The following is a 15094-nucleotide window of genomic DNA, read 5'->3' as shown; positions in this document are numbered from 1 at the left end:
GAGGGCGTGGAAGCCTCCCTAACCCTCCTTCAGGGCTCCTTCCTTGTTCAATCCAGAGCACACCTCACTCAGTCTTTATGGAGCCTAGGGCTTGAGGTTTGAGAGCTCAAGTTGGCCTTTGTACAAGGCAGGAACCTCAGCAGACATCTCCCCCGCCCCCAAATAAGGCTGTGAGGGTACCTACAACCATGCAGATACCACTTTTTCCATAAGAAAGGCACACTCATAAATACACAGATTAGCCAACAAAGTGTGGTGGCATGCCTTTAGTCACAGTACTGAAGAAGCATAGGAAGGCTGATCACTAAGGGTTCAGGGTTAGCCTGGTCTACATAGTGAGTTCTAAGACAGCCAGGGATACATAGTAAGACCTCCCCCTCTCCGGTCTCAAAAAATAAAACACATATGCACACACACATGCACACACACAAAATACATGCACTAAAGCTGTCAGCACCAGATAACTCTTAAAAAAGTAAGGGTCTGACCAAAGACAAGTAGATAATGACAGAGTCAAAAGTCTGGCCACTTAGAATGACAGCCACTTTGGGATCGCCCTCATAGTGGCCATCAGACACCTATGGAAGTAACAGCTCTGTGAGCACCCAGGGAAGGGACTGAGTGACAAATTTATCTCAGGGACTCTGCAGCACTCTAGGTGCTAAATGTAATTGCCAGAAAGGGCAAGAGTGTGTCCAAGGGAAGCATGGCTGTGTCACACAAATGCATGCCCATTACTCCTGCTGGCCTTTCTCTGACACTATGATCACGTCTCCACAGTGGCCCCTCTCCATGTGGCCATATCCCCCATGGTGCCAGCTCCAGGCTCTGGGACTATCTTCCATCCTTTATTTGGCTCTGCTGAGCACTTTCCCTAAGTCAGTTCACACCTAGTTGGCCAACACTGTGATCTAGGCCTCCCCTCCAGCAGGAGAGAGAGACCAGATAACCCTGGGTTGTCCCACCTGCCACTGGTTATCTAGTCTGCCAAGAAAACCCCACCCACCTGTCCACTGTCGTTTAATTCCTGTTCAGGTGACTCAAAATACTACCTGTGCACTATTCACTTTCTTACTGGAAACGAAACCATATAGAGATGAACATAATGGCCCCCCATACATGAGGGCCCCAGCTTAGTCCTTGACAGCAGCAACAATGAAACCAAAATGGGGGCCAAGGGGAAGTGAAGGTGGGAAGAAAGGAGATTCGAAAAGTGTAGGAAGAACTGGGGTGTGGTGGGAATGGAGCAGGCTGCCTCTGATGCAGAGGGATGTCCTGGAGCTTCAGAGCTTTTTACTTCTGTCTTCTCCACTCAGCTTGCTCTTGCCTGATGCTTTCAGGGGTGGGGAAGTGGGGTGGGGGTAGAAGGTTCTCAAAATGCACCAAGTTGAACAGGCACAATGGCATATAAGCCTGGAGTTCCAGTGCTCTGGAGATAGAGGTAGGGACATTGCAGCAAGTTCAAGACCAGCCTGGGGGCTGGAGAGATGGCTCAGCGGTTAAGAGCACTGACTGCTCTTCCAGAGGTCCTGAGTTCAAATCCCAGCAACCACATGGTGGCTCACAACCATCCGTAATGAGATTGGATGCCCTATTCTGGTGTGTCTGAAGACAGCAACAGTGTACACTGTACTCATAAATAAAATAAATAAATAAATCTAAAAAAAAAAAAGAAAAAAGACCAGCCTGGGCTACAGAGTGAGACTAGCTCAGAACAAAGGAATAGGATCATCAGGGACTTCCAAGTTCCAGGGCACTGATGGCTTCAAATACATCACGCCCAGCCTTCTGGGATCCTGCTCATGGCTCTAGCATGGCATTGGCTCTAGAACCCCCCATACAGGCCATGTTTGCAGTTTCCTGCCCTGATTCTCTGGCTGTTGCAGGATAGCCCAGACTATCATTAACACCACCAGATGCCTTAAGCATCATATCAAACAGCCTTCACAGTAAAAGATGGCTGACTTCCGCACCTATCAGCTGACCACCGTTTGCAAAGCGAGGTCCATTCCCATCAGTGTTGGGGGAAGTCACAGAGACACTGAGTGAGGTCAGCCACACAGGAGAGGATAATAATTCTAGTTTTCCTCAGGCTAATGGGTCCCAGCTCAGGAAGAGGGAGAAGGGGGTTGGTGGGCAGGGGGAGAAGCTGTTTATAGTCTGCTGCAGCGAAGGACCCTTTGGGAGAACACTTAAAACAGAGACCGTTGCTCCAGTCCGGAGTGCTGTCTGTAGGGCAGAAGTGAGACTCAGGGTCCTTTCAGGGTCACTGCACAGATGAGTGATTGAAAGTTGTGATTGAAGTCATGTATTAGGGTAATAACCCTGGCTAACAACGCACCTGCATTTTCTCACTTAATTTCACACCTAGGTAGACTGATCTAGAATCCATTTGATTTCACATCGCAGCCCAGGGGAAAACTAAGCTTTCCACGATAATCCTCCACAGAAGACAAAATACTCATTTGCGTTGTACTTCTGGATAAAATATGTTCCCAACAAACTGCACAACTCGAGATGAGATCTTTCTAGGGTCGGCGCTTTAAAAGTAAGTGACCAAATGTGTCTTCAGCATTCCCTCTTCCCTCCGTGAAGACAGACCCGAAGAATATTATCTACAGGGGCTGAGGGAGGACCTACGGGGAGCACCACTTTAAGTGGTGAAGATGTGTGGCCTTTATCCTCACCTGGGAGGTGGCCTCTAAGTCTTCTTGGATCCCAGGATACTTCAGCAACACCATAACAGTGTGGCTTGCTGTCAGACACACTGTACCAGCTGACCAGAGCTGGATGATAGAGCCAGAGACTGTGAAGGCCGAGACTCTGGTGAACATACTGTCTCTCTGACTGTCACACTTGAGTGCAAGGAAAGCAACATGGCTCATGACAGCATGCTCAAAAGAAAATGGAAGTTCTGTATCTGGAACCCACTACACTTATGCACTGTGGCTGTTCCTGACTGTTACCTGTGTCTTTCTGTGGCAATGTGCTGTGTTCTAAGACTAACAAACTTCACTGTCTTTTTCATAATTTATCAAGGGCTCTCAGGAACCTTTGAACACGTAGTTGGTGTCACAGAAGGTCAGTGAGGCCCTCCTGGAGGGCAGTGTGCCAGGTAGTGACTCGCCTGAGAAGTTTCCTTCCTCTCTGATGGCCAGAGGGTGGCTAGGTCTGAAGCTTTTTTGTTACTTTCCCACCTACAGGGAGCCGAAGGGAGAGTTCTCCATCCTCTCCAGGTGACCTCTTAAAAGGACCATCAAGCGTCTACATGTTTGTCTTAGGTCACTTGCCTGAAGCTTGTCCAGTGAGACAAAGAACAAAAATGTTAGTGAAAGACACCTTCCTCAGCTTGGTTCTCACATCAGATAGCCTAGAGCCAACGCAAGCCGTGGGGGTGAAGGCTGCAAAGACATCGCTGGGCTCCTCCAGTGACCCATTTGTCCATTCACCTGTCCATCCATTAATCCACCCACTCATCTACACACCCACCCACCTACCCACCCATCCATCCGCCTATTCATCAATCCATCTGTCTACTCACTCACCCACCCATCCATCTGTCAGTTCACCACTGGCTTATCCATCTCTTGAAGAATCAGTTATTGAGAACTGCTACATCCCTGTGTCTCTACGGCGGATGTTCTTACAGTGCTAATTAAGATAAAAACCCCTTGCTTGGGATTCAGCTATATTCCTGACCTTGTCAATCTCATCCATATTCACTGCCTCCTCATATCCAGGACCACCTCTGTGCAGACACCTCTCTCCTGCTTGCCAGCTTTCTTGAGTTCAGAAGTCTATGGCCACTTATCATTGACTTTCCTCACAAAAGTTCCAAAGGGCCTACAATCAAGCTCCACCAAACTCAGGACCATTCCTCCAAGGTGAATGTCGTGGAGCCCACAGGCAACCCATCCACAAGCTGTACTAATGTCACCTCCCTCCTTGTTTCTTAACTCTGTGCCTTCTTCTCTGAGTGCCTATCTTTCATCAGAACAGCTAACTGGTCTACCTCATGTATTTCAGGGCTTCTCTAATCTGAGTGCCGCAGCCACTGCCAGCAGACCTCTTTCCCATCTCGTGGCCTTCACCAATACTTCTTCGAGTCACAGAGCTCCTGTGGATATTGCCTTGGTCTGGAATATTTTTGAATTCTATTTTCATGAAGTTAATGTTTGCTCTTCCTACTAATCTCTTCAAAGGTCGTTTCTTCAACAAATCCCTCCTAGACCTCACTGAGGACTCACACCCCATCAGAAGCATCCCGAGTTTAAACTTGGCAAGTACAAGGACCTCATCAACCCAGCTGCACCTGCTCTGATTCCCAGCACTGGGACAGCTCCTGGCACCTAGAGGGAACACACTCTACTCCAGTAATGATTACAGAGGAAACTGCTAATGAAAGAACTTATAAAGCATTATGGGAAAGCACAATACTCAGGCTTTCTTTAAGGGGCAGTGAGAGGGAGCACGGGACAGCGCATGCTTCAAGCTCTGGAGACAACACTCAGGTAATGCCACAGGGACTGGGGAGAGACTGAGAAGACAGATGCTCATGGGGTGGAGGTAAGGAGGGCCACTGTTTCCTCCGCTCCCTATGCCACCTGCTCCTGCTGGTGTCTGCATCCTTCCCTGTGTACAAGGACCTGGAAGATTGCTGGAAGGAAAGGGCACCACATGAATAATTTGTGGATATGGCCTGGGGGATGGTGAACTTTGAAAGCTTCTAGGACAGCAACAATGACAGCTTTTCCGTGTGTCCCCAGGTCAGTCAATGTAGCCTGCTGTAATTGAAATGACTCTCCAAAAGCAGCACCAAGCTGGAGGATGGAGTCCTCCACTCACACCCCACACGTCTCAGGTCACGGCGGCAGGAAAAAAGTCCCTCAGAGGCCACCACTGGGGATTATCCCCATCTGCTGATTTCAAAGCTGGTTCCTTGGCATGTGGCATCTCGAGCCGAGGGTGGGAGTCAGGTTCCATCTCTCTTGTTGGTGTGAATGTTGGCAAAGGGCATCAGCTTGTTTAGCCGTGTCAACTCTCGTGACCCTTGACCCCGGTAAAGAAACTATAACCTATGATGCTAGAAGCTCTGGGCTTCTAGCCAGCTTCTTTTTCATCTGGCTTCCTGTCTCCCGGGGCTTAGGGATGCTCAGCTGTAGGGTGGAGATGGGGAAGCAGGTGGAAGGGATGACATCATGCAGAAGGAACTATTCGGAGACTTCCATTTTGGTTGGCTGTGGTTTGGTTTGGGGTTACTGGTCTTCTGGGGGCTCAGGCTTCCTACAAGTGAGCCCTAGGTTTGCTTCTCATATACCGATGCTTTTCATTCTGTGCTGGTTTTAACAAAAAAATCTAACTCCCCCCTTTTTTGTTTAAACTTCTCATGTCATTGATTCACAGTGGGACATGACTACAGCTTAGGGAGCTGGCCTGCAGCCTGTCAAGGACTGTTTGGAATACCCTGGTGTCATGGAGGTGATGGAGAAGGTCACTGAACCATGCAGCCAGGACCAGACCTGTGTGTGTTTTTAGAAACTTGGAAAAGAAAAGGCCTTAGGCTTGGCTGCAGTCAGCCTTGGCCCCATCTGGAGCTGCACTACCTGGGCAGTGTCTCCTTCTGAAGTCTCCAGAGGTCCCATCCTGCATCCTGCCTCTTTGCTTCCTTGCTGCTGATGCTCTCCAGGCCCCAGGTCTCAGGGCCATTTCTCTCTGCTGCTGGATCTACAGACCAGCCTCTTCATGTTTTCTCAGAGATGGATGATTGGAGCCCGGCTTGGGAAAGCCCCCAGAAGCCAGTCGGATGGCAGAGTGGACCAGCCACACCACAGACTTGATGGACAGTCTTCCTACCTACAGGATCCCTGAATTATGACAGCATCCAGTGGCCAGGAGACTAAAGCTGCCTCCCTTCATCTGACATCAGCGTACTATTGGGTGGAGACGATCATCATTTGTTCCTGATTAGAGTTCAACCCCAAGTTCCCTGTTGGAAGAATGGAGAGGGGGTCCTTCTCTGGGCAGATGCAGGGCTTAGAGGCTACCTTCCTCATGCCCCCAGACCTAGCAAACAGATGTCTAAGGTAGGAGAAGCAGAATTTGGATTCTCCCCTCCAGCTGTGTAGTAGAGGGAGCAAACAGTGGGAGGCATAGGGCCTCCCTGCCAGGTCAGCCCGAAAGGGTCATGGCCTCTGCTGTCCTGCCCCTGGTTGTGGCTATGAGCCGAGACAGGTTTGGCACAATCATGTCTGAACTCTTCAGCCATACTCTTGAATTCTCTAAGCTTGGTCTTCCCCCTGACTCTCCCAGACTCTCCCAACACATGGGTCCCCCTGGCTGGAATGGTCCTTCCCTTCTTCAATTGGCACTGGACATGATGACCAAGGTCTTCTTGAGAAGGAAGGCTTTCTTCTCTCAGCCTCCTTGGGATCCCACCCTCCAGGTCTTCCTCCTTCCACCTCGCTGGCCGCACAGCCTCTTTGTTGGCTTTTCTTCTGCTTATGCATAAGTGCTAGGCAAGACTGTGGTTCTTTTTTTAAAAAACAAAAAACAAAAAAACAAAAAAACAAAAAAAACCAGGGTTTCTCTGAAATCTGGTTGTCCTGAATTTTACTCTATAGACCCACGCTGGCCTTGAACTCAGAGATCCACCTGCCTCTGCCGTCTAAGTACTGGGGTTAAAAGGGTGAGCCACCCATTCACTAGCCGATGGTTACCACACAGCTTCTCTTTCTATGCTTTCTCATGGAGCAATTACACGTAGTCACCCACACGTTCATGATCCCCCAATCTCTATTCTGTTCCTCATTCTCCATTGTCTCCAGACCTTCAAAGCCAACCATGACATTGGTGTCCCCGCCTAACCACACCAAAACCAAGCTCCACATTGCCCCTGGCTCCCACAGGTGCTTCTTCAAACGTCTCTGTCACAGAATATAAGTCTCCATCCCTCTAGCCGTTAAAGGCCCAAATCTGGATATCAACCCACCTACTCCCCTTCCTCATCAGACATTCAAACCCCAGCAGGACATCTGAGTTTACCTCCAAATGTCTCTCAAAGCCAGTGTCTCTGCAGATTGTTACGGGCTCTGTCAGAGTCACTCCTAGCATCTGTTGCCTAAGTGGATGCTCCGGCCTCTGGGAAGGGAACCTGCGGATGGAGACACAGTGCATTCTCCAAACAGCAGCTGGGGTGGCCTGGCGAACACACCTGTACATGTCATGTCATCCCTAGACATACACTGGGGTGCCCCACTCCACCCCCTTAGCACACGCCTGAGCACAGGGTTTCTCCTCCATGGCAACTCCCTACTGACCTTAGGACGACGTGTTAGCTCTCTACATTGGATGGCGGAGCTCCTGTGGACTGGAGAGTCTGGAGTCTAGCTGATACTCCCTGAGATATCACCTTCCTCTCTTCTCCCTCAGATGTGCCAGGATGCCCAGCTCGTTCCCACCCTCCTGGGGACTGTGTTCTTGAGAATCTTTCTGCCTAGCATGTCCTTCCTGTGAGCTGAATTCTACCCCCTCACCTTCACAGGTGTCTCTCTCCCTCTCCAACCCCAAATGCTTGCCTGGAACCTCTCCCAGATCAGCCAGCTCAACGTTTTCTGTTTAGCACTCACTGCCAGCTGGTGTTTTTATCTGCAACTTGTCTTTTGTCTTTCTCCCCACTGGAATATAACCCCCTGGGAGAGTTAAGACTCCCCAGGGCCTAGACCAATGCCTGGCACCCAGCAGAGGCTTAACACATATTTACAGGATGATGGAAGAATGAATTCCCTGGGAGGAAGGAGGCCAGGAGACAGGCTAGGACGTGCACAACTATTTTAGGCTGCATGACAGTGGTGTTGGGGATGGGGAGACGTAGAAAGCATGAAAGAAATGACAGAGAGAAAAGTATCGGGCTGGAGCCGGCATGGGGGAAGGGAAAAGGAAGCAAGGGAGGCCCACTCTCCTCCTAGGGTTCATTGAAAAGACAAGGAAGAAAGGTGGGATGTGGGAAGTCACATGACAGGTCTAGATCTGGGAAGACATACTGAGGAGGAGTCATCATGTCCTGTGTTCTTGTATTTGAACACTGAGCCAGCGGTGCTGTTTGGGGAGGTTATGAAACCTTTCAGACATGGCTGGCTTGAAGTGGATTGCTGGAGGAAGGCCTTACATGCTATAGCTGTCTCTGGTCCTGGCCTCAGTACTCTTGACTCCTGACTGGACATCATGTTAAGGTCTTACTACTATGCATGCCTTTCCCACAGTGATGGGATGAAATCCTTCCTTGATCATAGCAATAAGAAGAAGCCACTGACATATTGATAAGAGGACAGAGTGGGTTAGACCCAGGCTTGAGTCCTCAGGGAAAGTGGGCAAAGAAAAGAAAGAGGCCAGCTACATAGACACTTATAGAACCTTCCAGAAGGAGGAGCTGGTGACAGGCAGAAGAGTTGAAAGGAGCTGGAGGACAGTGTGAAGGTCCAGAGAGTGGAGCAAAGGGGTGTCAAAAGAGGGAGGACCAATCAGCAGGGGTCATGCATAGGTCATGTAGTCAATAGAGATCTACTATGATCCTGGCGAGGGCTATGCCTATCCACATGTCCATGGTACATGGATGTGGAGGTTCAGAAACTGGGTGTCAATGCATTTTCTGTCCTGTCTCCCAGGACCAGCAGAGCATCATTGTCAAGCAGTAGCTTGCTTTCTCTGTGGATACCCTAGTGTCCACAAAATAACCGCTCACTGCTGTGCGGAGCTGTAGACTTCCTTTACAGGCTGCTCCCAAGTGTGGGGCTGCACCCTGCTGTAGACCTCACCGAATCTGGTCAGAGTCCCATGGAGATCAAACCCGATTTCAGCACGGCTAAGGATGGCCAGGACCACACAGGGTATCTGTATTGGTGACTTTTTTTGTTGCTGTGATAAAACACCATGACCAAGGCCACTTTTGGAACTGTTTATTTGGGCTTATGGCCCAGAGGGATGAGTATAGCACTATCATGGCAGGGAAGTGTGGCAACAGACAGGCACTGGAGCAGAACAGTGGAGCGCTCTCATCTCAACCACGAGGAAGCAGACACACTGGGAATGGAAAAGGCTTCTAAAACCTCAAGCTCCATCTCTAGTACTATATTTCTCCCAATATCCTCCTTGATGCCTCCTAAACCTCCCAGACAGCTCTACCAATTGAAGACCAAGTATTCAAACGCCGGGAACTAGGGAGGCTGTTTCATTCAAACCGCCACAGTATTCTTCTGGATACCCCTGGACACCAGTCCTCAAGAGCTGGTGTGCTGGGTTGCATACTGGAACCTCAGCGTGTGATCTGATTCAGAAGTAGGGCCAAATTCCAGAGATGATTAGTTAATGAGGTCGCAGTGGACTAGATGTCTCCTTACATAAAAAACAGGGACACAGGGAAGAGAGGTGGCCACTTGCCAGTGGAGGATGGACTGGGGTTATATTGCCACATTATATTGGGTGACAAAGGATGTTAATAGCTATCTGCTGTTGGGTGAGATGACATGGAACTCTTCTTACATCCTCTGAGGGGAGCCTGGCCCTGCTGCCCTGGACCTAAGACTTCCATTTCTGTAGTTCATGGTAATTACATAGTAGCCATAGGAGAATTCAGTAGAAAAGTGGGGTTCGTGGTAATTACATAGTAGCCATAGGAGAATTCAGCAGTCAAAGAAGGGCTCATGGTAATTACATAGTAGCCGTAGGAGAATTCAGTAGTCAAAGAAGGGCTCATGGTAATTACATAGTAGCCGTAGGAGAATTCAGCAGTCAAAGGAGGTGTTACTGATGGTGCCCATGGAAGGACCAGAGCCTCTCTCCCACAGGCTTGGGGGCAGCCAACTCAGCCCCCAGTGGCAGGGAGCCAGGTCCACAATGTGGCCTGCACCTATCAGGTCCCCAGGCTTTCTCCATGACACATTTCTCTGCTTTCTACCCAAGCAGCTGGGCTGAGGTGGCAATGGTTCTTTGGCCTCTGTAGGGGCCAGTCTCTCTCCTAAATGACCCTTTTTGGTACGGTACCATTTGTCACAACTTCAGGAAGGCGAGGTGAAGCAGCTGCAGGGAAGGGAGACTGGTTCTTAGCCACAGAGAGGAGCTGTATACAAAGCCACTTATGGTGGCTCCAGATGTAAACAGCAGGAAGTTACTTTCCCTTGGTCCCAGGAACAGGGGCGACAGATGGCTGACTGGGAGCCTCAGTAGCCAAGATGCTTCCCACAACTGGATGGAGATTTCTCAGTATTAAGAAAGCATCCAACAGGGTACAGGACCCAAGCAGCAGGACCTGCCCTAGTTAGCTTTAACTGCCAACTTGACACAGCCTAGAGTCTTGATTAAAGGATGACTAGATCAGATTTGCCTGTGGTATATCGATAAGGAATTGTCTTGGTTGATAATTGATGTGGGAACACCCACCCCCCTGTGGGCAACATCATCTGTTGAGCAGGTGGTCCAGGCTAAAAAGAAAGCTAACCAAGCATAAGACAGCAAGAAGCCTTCCCCACAGCTTCTGCTTCTAGCTCCTGCTTGAGTTTCTGCTCTGACCACCCATGGCGATGGATGAATGTATAAGCCACGTAAGTGCTTTGCTCCCCTAGGTTGCCTTCGGTCAGAGTGTTTTATCACAGCAACAGAAAGGAAACTAGCCACAGCACCCACTTGTGATGTGGACCCACAAAGAACAGGAGGGACCGATAAAGAGATGGCATGGAGAAGACACTGGCCACACCCAGAGGGGGCACTCCCTCCTCCTGATCCTCCTCTTGCCATTCAGATCCTCCTGTCACTCAGCTGTAAGACCCTCTTCCTTTCACACAAGTTCAAGACCCTAGTGTGAGACTTCCTCAATCCAACCCTGCTGCCACCCATGTTCCCCAGGTCACTGCTGTACCCGGAAGCAGCCAGAGACCCATGTACTAACAAGCATTTGTTTGCTCAAAGCTCACTCCAGGTAGACTTGGAAAGCTCCAGGTGGGGTCCTTATTTCCTCTCTGGACTTTGCTTACTTACTGGCCAGCTCTGGTGACAGTAAGTCTACAGTGTCCCTAGAGGCAGGACAGAGTGATCTTGGGCTTCCTGGCTTTAACTATGCTAGGATTCAAAGCTGTTATCTAAGGTAAGACAATTCATTGTCTTCTTTAAAAAAAAAAAAAATCTGTGGACTGTGTGCGGTGGCCCATGCTTTTAATCCTAGCACTGGAAGGCAGAGGTAGGTGAGTCCCTATGAGTTTAGGCCAACCTGGTCTACACAGTGAGTTTCAGGCCAGCCAAGGCCACATAGAGAGACCCTTCTTAACAAACAAAACTCTTGTGAATATTGTATTCTATGCTATAACATACAAAATTAACTTCTGTTTCTTCCTCCATTATGTGGGGAAAGGACATTTCTGGACTGTTCTGGATCTCTGCTTACCCATATGTATTCTCTTCTGTCACCCAGCAGGCCTCATGAGGATGATGTCCCAGGTAGACTGAAGAGTGAGGACCACAGACTTGTCTACGAGGACCTGGGTTCATTCATCAGAAAGCTCTAGAATACCATCTTGTGAAGAAGTGTCCCAGAGGCCTCTCGGGAGCAAGTGGCACAGCTAGACTGCATGCAGGGCCTCTGGCTCGGAGGTTTCTATAGTCTCAGGATTGTATGCAATGTATCTATGTCTGGGTGATCCCCTAGCCCTGGTGGGCATGGGCTGGAGGCAGAAGCAGGCTAGGAGGGGACCACATGCCAAGGCTAGATCTGCTCACAACGACATCACTCAGAGGCAGCTGCATCTCTCCCATCTGTTTGTACAGAGGGCAGGTCAGGCCGCACTAAACTAGGAAGCCAGTCCTTACCTTTTCTTTTAGGCCAAAGCCAGGGTGTTGGGGGAAGGGCATGTATATATGTGTGTCAGGAAATGGTCTCCTCTGTCCTGTGAGTTGAAGGAGACCTCTAGTCTGCTTGAGGCTAGCATGGGAGGAAGGCACCTGGATATGGAGCTTGACTCCTGGTCCCAGCTCCCTCCTTGCCTGAGATGGCAAGGCCCCTCCCTCCCTAGAGTGAAGTCAGGTCTGTCCAGGTGACCAGCCCAGGAGAGGGGCTTCCATCTCTTAGTCCGGTTCTCTCAGCAGGAGCAGAGCAAAAGTCTAAGCAGCTTATAGATGTTCTAGGAGACAGGAGGGGTGGGAGTGGGGGCAGGGAGCCCCTGAATCTCATCAGCCCACAGTTCAGAATCAAAGAAAAAAGGACAAGACACCCACAGGTTCCACTCCAGGGACAGAGGTCACCTGGTGCCCCCACTATCTTTGGCCTAGCATGCCCTCAGCTCCAGGGCTGGAGTGTCGAGTAGCCTGGGTTTATTCTCTTTATGAACACAAGCACAGATCTGGCTGTGTGTATCCACTGGATCAAAGGTAGACAGGAGACACCTCCCAGAAGCCCTACCCAGACAAGCCTCCTGGGAAACAAACCTCATGGCTTGTCTACTTTCAGTCTGGAGTAGTGTCCTCTTGCAAGCCCTATTGCTGACCATCCTGGGGTCCTATCCAAATGACCTGGGACATTTGTTCTGGATCTAGACCTTGGGGAGAAATGTGGCAGTACTCAGAATCTGGACAAAGATGGAGGCTTTCCTTCCCCTCTGTCCTCTCTTCCCAGGGCTCTCTTTCCATCCCTCTTAGCCTGACTGATAACTGCCTGCTTGGCCTTCAAGTGGCCTCCCCGCTTCGCCCTCTAGCACCCACCCCCACCCCCGTGGAGCTTTGAAGCTGTAGGGTGGATTAACCCTCGGTTTCCCGCAGGCTTGTCTGCACCTACAGGCTTCTGTGAAATCATGACTCAACCACGCATTGTTCTGCAGGCTGCCTGTGCAATGGGGTCTCAGCAAACGTGGCCATTTGTCCCCAGCGCCCAGTAAGGAAAGTACTTTGGAGAAACTCCCTAGATCTTGAGAAGGCGTGGTGGTCCAGAAGGCTCTCGGCTGTGGCATCTGCGCCTCCCCCTTCTGCAAGCCCATTCTCTGCTTTGCCTTAGTGGAGATTTGGGGACATTAAATCCTGAGCCACAGGAACCCACCACCACCACCTAGAAGAAAATAGCTTTCTGCTGGGTGGGGCTGGCTACACACCCAAAAGCTCCTTAGCAGACAAGGCTGAGCATTGGGGACAAAGACTGCGGCGGGGACAAAGACTGCGGCGAGGACAAAGGCGGAGCCGCAGCTGCTGCGAGCACGCGCCTTGTGCGCGCTAATGCTCTGCGTTTCGGGACCAGGCGCCCCCACCTGGCCTTGAATCTGGTAAACAAGTCCATTGTTTTAAAGCGGCAAAGGCTAAAATTCTCGTTCCCAAATAGTCCCGGGTTTTAAGGCAGGGGAAGGACAAAGAGCGCTCTCCAGAGTCGGAGGAGGGAGATGCCAGGAAGGTCAGCAAAGCTACCAGCCCGCAATTGCAGTGCTTTTGCGCTTTCCCTGCCAGGAACGACTGCGCGCTCTTCCTATGAACACCCGCCTTTCTGCGGCAGCTAGCCTGCACTGGAACCCCACGGGACCCGCGTCACTAGCTATTGCTCGAAAAGACCCTGCATTGCGGCGGTGCGCGCGCGCGTGGTGGGGAGGGCGTACGTGTGCATCGCGTGCGCGCTTCCCGCCCACGTTGCCCTAGATCTCCCGGTGCTGCAGTCTCCCACCCCCACCTTTGCACACACGTCCCTGCTATTTGGTGAGCTGTGATGGAGAAGGTGCCCAGTGGCCGTGGCGCAGCAGGGAATGGTGGCGCGAGGGAGTGGAGAGGAGATGCTTACCCGCCTAGCCGCTGTCGCTTCTGCCTCCACACAAAGCTCCCTGCCAAACCAACCAGTTGGCAGGAGGCCGGGAGACCCCCGCCCTTCTGCTAGCTGTCTCAGCTGTCTCCAGCGCTGGGGCAGATTATGCCCCTGGCGTGTCTCGGCGCTGCTCCCCTCCCCCACAGACCATTAGACGAGTGAGATGGTGGGCAAGCCATGCGCGTTCATTTAGGAGATCTAGAAGCGCTGGGAAGCTCCCAGATTCTCAGCCAGGTGGAATCTCACAGTCCTACTGACCCCACCTCTAGTCTCCTCCCATTACTTGAAAGAACCGCTGGCCAAGAACAAGGGAAGAAAATTCCACAGGGGTCCTCTGTAGTGCTCAGGGGCCTTGGTGGATAGCAGGCTGGCTTTCCCAAACAGGAAGGACCAGTCTGGTTCCTCAGAGTGGCTCCCATATCCATGTAGCTAGGGTTCTAACTGGGTCCTGGTCGGTAACACAAAACCAACGTTGCTCAGATGCTCAGGTCTTAATGCCATCTCTCCTGTTTTGTGCCAAGGGCCTGGAAGTATTTTGGCTTGGAGGCCTACAAGAAGAGAGAACTCCATCTTGGAGCAGGAGGCTGCTGGGAAGCAGGCCTAGGACCTGGGAGTATGTTTGTTATAATATCTGAGATCGGCAGGTTACTCTTCTCTCAGAACGTCCTCCCTTGCCTTCCATCACAAGCACCATTAGGTATACCTGGCTTTCTGGGTTTCCAAGGACCAGCAGATGTTTCGTGTGTTTGAAGGCACCATTTAGCCTGAGACTCTGCTTTCAAGACAGGACCCTACACTGGTTCCAGCATCTCTGGATTCTACCCTAGTGAGGCCGACGGGGTCACTCTTGGAGAACCAGGGCTCAGCAGAGCGTCCTGCTCCATTCCCCATTTTGTTCTGCAAAACCGAAACCGGATTTCCTGAACAGGAGCCCCTGGTCACTCTGCCCTTCTCCATTACACACTGCAGGCCATCAGCTCATGCTGGCTCCAGCCTCAGCCAGGGATGCTGCCAAGACCAGCATGGTGCTCCTCGGCAGCCTTGCCAGGGTGCAGATGCCTGCTGACCCCAAACCACCTCTGGGAGTAACTCCGGAGGGTTCATGGGCCAAGGCGGCTGCCAGGCACCCTGTGGCTGTGGGGACAGGAGCAGGGATAAGGTTGGACTGAATACACTGAGAGGTTCTAGAAAGCCCTGCAGGGTCTGAACCATCAGCCTACAGGAGAAGGAAGGTTGAGGTTAGACGGCTACTGTGGGTGAGTGGTACTTAGCCCTACAACA

At 51.0% G+C, this 15094-nt stretch overlaps 1 protein-coding gene across 1 annotated transcript in view; it reads right to left on the bottom strand.

Moving 5' to 3' along the window:
- Camta1 (calmodulin binding transcription activator 1) overlaps positions 1-15094 on the bottom strand; it is an 825029-nt gene that overhangs the window by 59579 nt on the left and 750356 nt on the right. The gene's annotated exons all lie outside the window — the stretch shown is intronic.

The sequence above is a fragment of the Grammomys surdaster genome, unplaced genomic scaffold (assembly GCF_004785775.1).
Source record: "Grammomys surdaster isolate TR1022 unplaced genomic scaffold, NIH_TR_1.0 126185, whole genome shotgun sequence".
Classification (NCBI taxonomy): domain Eukaryota; kingdom Metazoa; phylum Chordata; class Mammalia; order Rodentia; family Muridae; genus Grammomys; species Grammomys surdaster.
Note: the sequence above shows the minus strand (reverse complement) of the source record. Positions and strands in the feature narration are given on the sequence as shown.